This window comes from Triticum aestivum, chromosome 3D (assembly GCF_018294505.1).
Source record: "Triticum aestivum cultivar Chinese Spring chromosome 3D, IWGSC CS RefSeq v2.1, whole genome shotgun sequence".
NCBI classification, from domain to species: domain Eukaryota; kingdom Viridiplantae; phylum Streptophyta; class Magnoliopsida; order Poales; family Poaceae; genus Triticum; species Triticum aestivum.
Window position 1 is genome coordinate 11,963,837 of NC_057802.1, and position 9,636 is coordinate 11,973,472.

Genomic DNA, 9,636 nt, shown 5'->3' on the forward strand with positions numbered 1-9,636 from the left:
CCGTGGAGGGGTGGTTGAACAGGACCCCGTGGTGTGGAGGGCTGGATGAACAGTAGACGATGGAGGGTGCCCGTGGAGGGGTGGTTATACAGTAGCCGGTGGAGTAGCGCGCGGTGGAGGCTGGATGAACAGGAGCCCGTGGAGGCTGGAGGAGGTCGACGGTGGAGATGAACAGTATCCCGTGGAGTCCCGTTTTGCGCTACGCCACACCCCTCCCGATGAACAGGACCACCGTTTCGACCGTAGGAGGTCTGTTTCATCCGTTTTGCGGTACGCCACACCCCTCCCGATCAACAAGACCCCCGTTTCGACCATAGGAGGTCCGTTTCGTCCGTTTTGCGGTACGCCACATCACTCCCGATCAACAGGACCCCCATTTCGACCGTAGGAGGTCCGTTTCCTCCGTTTTGCGGTAGGCCAGACCCCTCCCGATCAACAGGACCCCGTTCCAAACGTAGGAGGTCCGTTTCCTCCGTTGTGCGGTACGCCAGGCCTCGTTTCCATCGCCTGTTCCATCCAAGCCCTCCCGATGAACATGACCACGCATTCCGTTCCGACCCAGCCGGTTGGCTCCCACGCGTTCCGTTGCCTCCCGATGAACACGACGTATTCCGTTGCCTCCCCATGAACACGACGCATTCCGTTGCCTCCCCATGAACACGACGACGACGCTGTTTCTCCGTTCCGACCCAGCCATGTACACGAGCCCTGGCCGTACGTATGCGCGAGTAGGCGTTCGAGACCCCACCCGTATGTACACATACGTGGCTGTATTTTCTTTCTTGCACCCTGGCCGCTGTACGTACGTCTACATGCTACGTGCGCGCCTCTACTACGACACGTACGCGCCTCTACTACGACACGTGCGCGCCTCTACATCCACCAGTATATATGTACGTACACGTTAGCGACCAGAATGACAACGCTACGTAAGCTTCGACCAGGTGGGTCCCGACTGTCAGGCACTTCCTTGCCTGCGAAGATGTAGCTGGTGGGTCCCGGCAGTCACGGGGGCGAATCTTTTTTTTTGCCCGGACGCACTTCCTTGCATGCGAAGATATAGCTGGTGGGTCCCAGCAGTCAGGGGCAAACGTTTCTTTCACGAAATACGGTGGCCCGTCCGGTGGGTCCCCGCTGTCAGATGGAGGAATAATTATTTTGCACGTAATAAGGAGGCACTTCCTTGCTGCGGCCGTGGACCCAGCTGTCAGCCTCTCCACGTACAGTCCACATCCGATGGATGCCTTTCCTTGACCACGTTGACCACGCCGCGCCGAGAGCACCAGGGCGGTGGACGACGGCGAGGCCTAGGAAGGGGACGACGCGGAGCTGGGGAAGACGCGACAGTGGATGCCCACGCGTAGAGGAGTACGAGGGTTCACTGGTTCGCTGCGGTGTGAGGCTGCCGTCACCGCAGAATAACAGGGGGTGTGGGTGAGTAGAGGGATGGCCTGGCCAGCGGTGGGAGTAGTAGGGGGCGGTGAGGCCTCCGCCGCATCGCAGCCGGCCACGGGAGGCAGGAGCACGAGGCACGACCGGCGCTGGTTTGGGCGGCTGGAGCAAGAAGACCAGAGGTTGAAGAAGCACTACGGCCGTTGGATGGACATCGTACGGTCACTGGAGCTAGAATCGTGCATATTGACTAAGTTGACAAAGCCCTCCGTCCCCGTTAACTTAGTAGGCCCACAAGTCAGCCTGCCACAATACTGGGTCCCAGCTAACAGGGGGAGTATTCATTTTTTGTGCGTAATAAGGAGGGACTTCCTTGCGTGCGAAGATATAGCTGGTGGGTCCGAGCTGTCAGCGGCGGTAACGTTTTTTTCGCGAAATACAGAGGCCCTTTCGGTGGGTCCCTGATGTCAGGTGGAGGAATCATTATTTTGCGAGTAATAAGGAGGCATTTCCTTGCGTGCGGCCATGGACCCAGCTGGCGGCCTCTCCACGTACAGTCCACTTCAGATGCATGTCGGTCGTTGACCACGTTGACCAGGCCGCGCCGAGAGCACCAGGGCGGTGGACGACGGCGGGGCCTAGGAAGGGAACGACACGGAGGCATGGAAGACTCGGCAGTTGTTTCCCATGCGGAGGGGAGTACGATTGTACGAGGGTTTACTGGTTCGTCTGCCGTCGCCGGAGAATAACAACAGGTGTGGGTGAGTAGAGGGATGGCTAGGCCAGCGATGGGAGTACGGTGGGGCGGTGAGGCCTGCGCGGCAGGAGAGCCGGCCGCGGGGAGGAGGGAGCAGGCAGTCCCGCTGGCGCTTGTTTGAGCGGCTGGAGCAGGAAGAGCAGAGATTGAAGAAGCACGACGGCCGTTGGATGGCCATCCAACAGTCACTGCTTGTGCGTCAACCTTTTTTTAGGAAAGCCTCAAATATGTGGAAAACAGCATACAGCCCATCTTCCATTATTTCTAATAATTTACAGCCCATTTGCTAATTATTAAGGTTTTTTTTGGAGCCCATATTCTTTTTGTTAGCATTACAATCCATATTGTGGCCACGGTTAAAAAATTATACGAAATTTTGCATATTTCGGTGCGGTCCGAACTGTTTTTAATCCCGAAATTTCGACTCACATTCAAACTGATTTTAAAAATAAATTTATATCAATATAAAATCCAACAAATTCTCCACGCATAAAAATTAATGTAATTTAAAATCTCGAAATGAAAAAAAAGATATTTGAAACTAATTGCCGGTTTGATGTGTTTTAAAAATGTACAGCCCATTTCTCATTACTGATGGGCCATTTTCTCGGCCAGCCGAACGAGAGCTCTCCTCGTCTTGAAAGATTTGCAGCCCAAGAGGCCTGACAAAGAGACTTACTTGGCAAATCACAAAAAAACTGGGCTGTGGCCGTGGACCCAGTTGTTAGCCTGTCCACGTACAGTACTCTTCCGATGGAAGTCGTTCGTTGACCACGTTGACCACGCCGCGTGGAGAGCACCACTGCGGTGGACGACGGCGAGGCCTAGGAAGGGGACGACGGGGAGCCGGGGAAGACGCGGCAGTGGAAGCCCGCGCGGAGAGGAGTACGAGGGTTCACTGGTTCGGCTGCGGTGTGAGGCTGCCGTCGCCGCAGGGCCTGGCCAGCGGTGGGAATAGTAGGGGGCGGTGAGGCCTCCGCGGCAGCACAGCCGGCCACGGGAGGCAGGAGCATGCGGCACGACCGGTGCTGCTTTGGGCGGCTGGAGCAAGAAGACAAGAGGTTGAAGAAGCACTACGGCAGTTGGATGGACATCGTATGGTCACTGGAGCTAGAATCGTTCATATTGACTAAGTTGACAAAGCCCTTCGTCCCCGTCAACTTAGTAGGCCCACAAGTCAGCCTCCCACCAAGGTGGGTCCCAGCTAGCCGGGGGAGTATTCATTTTTTTGTGCATAATAAGGAGGCACTTCCGGTGGGTCCGAGCTGACAGCGGGGGGAACGTTTTTTTCGCGAAATACGGTGGCCCGTCAGGTGGATCCCAGCAGTCAGGTGGCAAACGTTTTTTTCTCAAAATACGGTGGCCCGTCAAGTGGGTCCCTGCTGTCAGTTGGAGGAATCATTATTTTCCGCGTAATAAGGAGGCACTTACTTGCTGCGGCCGTGGACCCAGCTGAGACTCTCCACGTACAGTATACTTCCGATGGAAGTCGTTCCTTGACCACGTTGACCTTGCCACGTTCCGTTGCATGCATGCGTCCATGGGCGTGGTGCGTCCCCACTGTCAGCCTCTCATGTACAGTCATCTTCCGATGACTCTCGGTTGTTGACCACGTTGACCACACCGTGCCGAGCGCACCCAGACTGGAACGACCCGGAGATGGGGAAGACGAGGCAGTGGAGTCGCAGATAGAGAGGAGTGGGAAACTTCACTGGTTCGGGTGCGCGGCAGCACAGCCGCGGTGCCGCCCACGGGAGACAGGAGCAAGAACAGAGGTTGAAGAAGGAGCACGGCTGTTGGGTTAACATCCAACGGTCCAACTGCTAGAATCATTTGTTGATTAAGTTGACAAAGCCGTGCGTACACGTCCGCTTAGTAGGCCGACAAGTCAGTCACCAAATCTAACGGGTCCCAGCTGTCAACGGGATGAATAATTTTTTTCGCAAAACAAGGAGGCACTTCCTTCCGTCCGAAGATACAGCCGGTGGGTCCCAGCTGTCAGGTAGAGGAAACATTTTTTTCAGCTTAATAAGGAGGAACTTTCCTTGCGTGCGACCATGGACCTCGTGGGTCCCAGCCATCAGGCTCTCCACGTACAGTCCTCTTCCGATGACTCTCGTTTGTTGACCACGCCACACCGAACGCAGCGAGGCGGTGGACAACGGCGAGGCCCCGGACGGGAACGACTCGGAGATGGGAAAACGCGGCAGTGGAGTCGCAGATTGAGAGGAGGAGAAGGGTTATAACTGGTTCTGTTGCGGCATGGGGCTGTAGTCTGTGGAGAATAACATGAGGTGTCGAGGGGTGAAGGGATAGCCTGGCCGGCGGTGGGGTAGCGCTTCGCAGCGATGCGTGCTAAGCAGAGCCGCTAGCCGCCGGAGGCCGGACCAGGCGGTCCCGGCGACGCTGGAGGAAGAAGACGAGAGATTGAAGGTGCATGCCGGCCGTTGGATATAAATCCAATGGCTGTGGATGACACAATCATTTGTTGACCAAGTTGACAACCTCCTGCATAGGCTTCGACCTATTGGCCCACATGGCAGCCTGCAAAAATGTGGCATATATTTAACCCTTGTTTTCTAGAATGTACAGTCCATTTGCTGGGCTGGGTGAACAAATAATTTCGCGTCAATCAGGCCCATTTATATTTTCTAAGAAATCCCAGCTCATTTGCACTTCCTTGAAATACACGTATTAGGTGGGCTCGTTATATATATAATGTTATGTTAGAAGGAGCAATTAATATCAAAGAATAAACCAAAGAGGCACATTATATATATATATATATATATATATATAAAATTAAGAAATTAGCGAGTTATTGCTCAGAATAAAAATGAGCGCGTTATTATTAAATTGGTCCTTAAAATCTTCACAAGCTTTTGTATGCAATCACCAGGATTTTCCTTGCCTGTGAGTCAAAAACAACCAGGATTTTCCTTGCCAACTTCCGTTAAACATTTACTTTTATAAGTTAATAACATGTGGGATGTTTTTATAATGTATATATAAGTCTCTATAAAATATACGATAATAGTAATAATATAAATATATATAATGTGGTTAGAAGGGAAAACATAAATTGGACATAGCATTACTTTTATAAGAGACCTGCGTTTTATACCCCACAGTAGGCATACTAACAAGTTCACACACAAATACAACAGAAAGGTAAACATTCATATCAAACTCAGGTTCACAGGACACGTTCATATTCATAGCCAACATTCACTATCAACAACTCAAAAGATTCATATATACACAAGCTCATCATATCTATGCATCCAAATGATTGATAGATCACACGACAATATTCATACATAATTCACAAAAAGATTCAGATATACACATGTTCAGTATGTTTATGCATCCAAATGATTGAGATCACAACCAATATGATCCATGGACGAACTTTAATTACCTAGGGTACAGACTGGTAAATGGTGTTCAATCGGAGGTACTTCTTGCTAAAATTAGTTCTTGTACGAGTAAACTTTCGAGTACATAAGAGGCAGCACAGACAATCTGAACTTTGCTTGTAGGTTTATCCTCAAATAGTGGCCTCGTGCCGAGGGAGGTTTGAGCAACTTGGCCACTACTTTCATCCAACTAGTTTACTGGCTCATCTTGGTCCTGTATCTCGCCAAAATTCTACATTGCAGACGAGAAAGGAGGCGGTTGAGAAAATGAACCACCCAAATTTTTTGTGCAGTTCAACTGAAATGGAGCATCTTGGCGTGCAGACTGATTAAGTGCCAGATGAATATACGCGTCAACCAACTTGTCTGGAATCTTTAGACTCCATGCCATATAGTTCGCTACCATATGTGCCGATAACCAAAAGCACAAGTTGGGACCAAAGACTGGACTGCGTTTTTCTGGGCTATGCACCAAGCAATATTTTTGGCGTTCACTGTCCTAATACTTGGAGTTTGATAATTGGTTGACGCCGGTTGATACTCGAATGAATATAGGCACTTCTTGTCAACATCGATGCTTGTCTGAGTGAACTTTGGAGTACATAGCAGCAACATAAGTACCTGTCCATCTCATCATTTTGTGCAGTTCTACGGAAATCACCCAATGTAATGATTTGCCTGCGAGTTCAGGCTCCAAATTACTCCTTTATGAAATCGGCAAACAGTAGCACAATATCAAATTACCAATACATATGACAGGCACAATAATCAGGATAAAGACCAGTACCAACCTGTGTGAGGTAGCATATCAATTACTATTTCCTTTGACTGGAAGCCGAGATAAGCCAAGCGACTGACAGCAAAGGAAGAAATCAAGTGGAGATTAGCGACTGACAGGAAAGGACGGAAGTTGTCGAGGCAATGAAGCACCCAAAGTTTTTGTGCAGTTCCACCAAAATCGAGCATCCCTGTTGGCACATATATTGAGAGAGTGAGATTACTGTAATAGTGGGACTAGTTGATGAAACATACACTAACAAATAGAAGCACCCTCATTATCTTAATGGGTAAAGTTAGCAACATAGTAGTCTTGCTTAAAGAGAGGTATTAGTTTATTTAATCAGTGCCAATTAGCTCAACTCAACACTCAAAGCATTGCCATTTATCATAGGTTGCAAAACTTTAACGTGCAAAGATAAAGGAGTTTCTCATCACAGTAGCACGATACAAATAGAGATGACAGCAAACTAATATGGATGAAGGCCTTAGGCCCGTACCAACCTGAGAAAAAAAGCTTATTCATGTAGTCCCATAAGAGATGATAAAGCACTCACTGGAATCACACAATAGTATATATTTTTGTGCACTTCAAATGTATGGTTGAAATCACTCTTGTTTACCAGTGCTGAGATTATATCGAAAGATTATCAAGAACTTCCAGCAGAGTTAAAGCACTGGCTGGGATATAGTTCATTGTATTGTCTTGTGTAGTTCCACTAAAATGTATGATTGGCACAACATGATCCCTGTTTGCACAAGTAGGAACGAGGTGAAACCTTCATTAGCTTAGTGAGAAAGGATAGGAAGACATTAGCATATTACTCAAATAGTAGCATCAATTTCATGATGGACAATACGCAAAACATTGCCTCATTGAACCAATGGCAATAAATTGACATGCAAAACAATAGCACTATTATGTCATGACACTAATAATATTCCCTCCCTGCTCCACCACATGATTCACCTCCATAGACAAACATACACACGTACATGATTCAGCATAGGGTCCTACTAAAGATTTGTTTAACTCCAACAGGAAAATTAGGCAGTAAAAAATTAGTGGTACTTAAGTACTCCTAATTAATTAAGTGAGACAGCAGAAGTGGAAGGGCTCCCTGGAGGATCGTCTCACATGTAAGGTAGTCGTTACCGGAGCCCTTGAATGGCCTCGACTGAGGCCTCTGGCTTCAGCAAGATCGCCTTGGCACTGTTTATTCTTCTTCTTCTTCCTCTTCATGCTCTGTTTCTCTTTCTCCTCACCAGTTGGTGAAACCAAGTACATGATTGGCCTTCTAATTCAGAATTGGTTTTGTCAGTGAGGGAGTACAAGTGTACTAGTAAAAAACAGCATTATTTTCTCATGGCAGTCGGAAAATAGAGATGAACACATGCATTAAATATCATTCTTACCTAAAGGAAGGTTATGGCGCAAATATGGATGATGAGGATTGGAACACAGATCTCCCTTTGTGCAGTTCCACCAAAATGAACCAACTGTTCCATTCTGACATTCCAGTTAAACAGCACAAAAGTCACTTCTTTTAAGAAGAGTTTTGTGCAGTGCACCAAAAGGTCACAACAGCAACCAGGTGAATTGGATATCCCTGTTTGCACAAAAAGGCACAGAGGAAACAGTCAGAGTCTCAAACAATTACAGGCAAAAACATTTGGCTAAACTTGTCATGGCTTATAACAGTGGCATGGCTTCATTTTTACCAGGGACATTAGATTAAGAACAGTGGGTGCACCAGCAGTCCAGCACCATGTACGTAAACAGGGGCATAAAGTGGTGATTCATAGTTTGTTGCCCCGAGAAACAAACATCCAAGAAACATATCTGGGTTGGTCCCATTTTTGTTCACTCTAGCCACCTACTCCTATGTGTGGATAGCAAATCTAGTCCTGGTCATACCACTGTGTACAACGTTACCCCTATATTTCCCTTTTCGACCAAGAGACCGGTTGGATGACCAGTCTGTACTACTTTCACCCCCTTTCCTTCCTGTTTGTACCAAGTCTGATGTACATACTAAATTCCCCCACCCCCACTTTATTTCTTGTTTGAACCAAGTACTCCCTCCGTCCGGAATTACTTGTCATCAAAATGGATGTGTCTAGAACTAAAATACATCTAGATACATCCATTTCAATGACAAGTCTTTTCGGACGGAGGGAGTACAAGATTCGACTCCATGAAGTAGCTTTACCTCTAACAATAGAACAAAAAAAATGTGACGTTTGACCATTCGATCGAGAGGGGCTGAGAGGTAGAAAATGATGCACATGCAGCGACGTAGCAAGCTGGGGAAGTAGAGCTAAGGCGGTTTCGAACGAAGATATACCTGAAGGTCATCGGGATGTGGATAGGTGGGCGGCGGGAGGCCGGATCCGCCCACAGGCAATGACGAAGGGATCGGAGGACCTCCTGCGCTGGCGCTCGGCCAAAGATAATGGTACGGCCGGCAGTGGGTCTCCTCCCTCGCTGTCGACGACGGCCTAAATGCTGCCCCTCCTCCCCTTCACCGACGGAGGGGGATACATCCGGATCTGTAACCAACGGTGAGGATAGAAAGCTAGTGTTTTTTGAAGGGAGAAAGACAGTGTTACTACCCCTATCTTGTTTAGATCTGGAGAGGATGAGAGTGTGTGAATAGAGCAACCCTAGCAAAACAATCGTTTAAAATTATGTACTACTACATGCCAGGCCGCGGTTTTTTTAGTTGTTGATTGTTTTTTGAGATAGCTACCCACTTGTTCCAAGTGGTGTTACGGTGTGCCAGGTCGCACTTGGCATCGTTCAAGTCTGGTACTACAAGTCCCTCCATTAAATGAACAACCACCCCCTCGTAAAAATTGTGAACAAGCCCATGGCTAAAATTAGCAGAAATGTGGGTTGCCCCAACATGCATTATTATTTATATTTTCTACTCCCTCCGTTCCTAAATATAAGTATTTTTTATTAGCCAAACCTAAGACAAGAATTTTTTTTATTAGCAGTGAACCCCACATGTCATAGACACAAAAATTGTGGCAAGATTCCCTTAGGCAAGCCAAAGTGTGTCTAACAATTTGAGCAACTCAGGTTAGGCAAGTGTGGCAAGTGTGGGAAAAATAATGTGGCAACATAAGACAAACATAGTCACAATCCAAACAGCCCCGTAATTTTTTGTGACATGCATGAAAATTTGGTTAGTTAAATTTATAGTCAAAATTTGGCAAGGTGCATCAAATCAACACATGCAAGTATCAAAAGGAAAGTCACGGCATGCATGCATGCGTTGTACT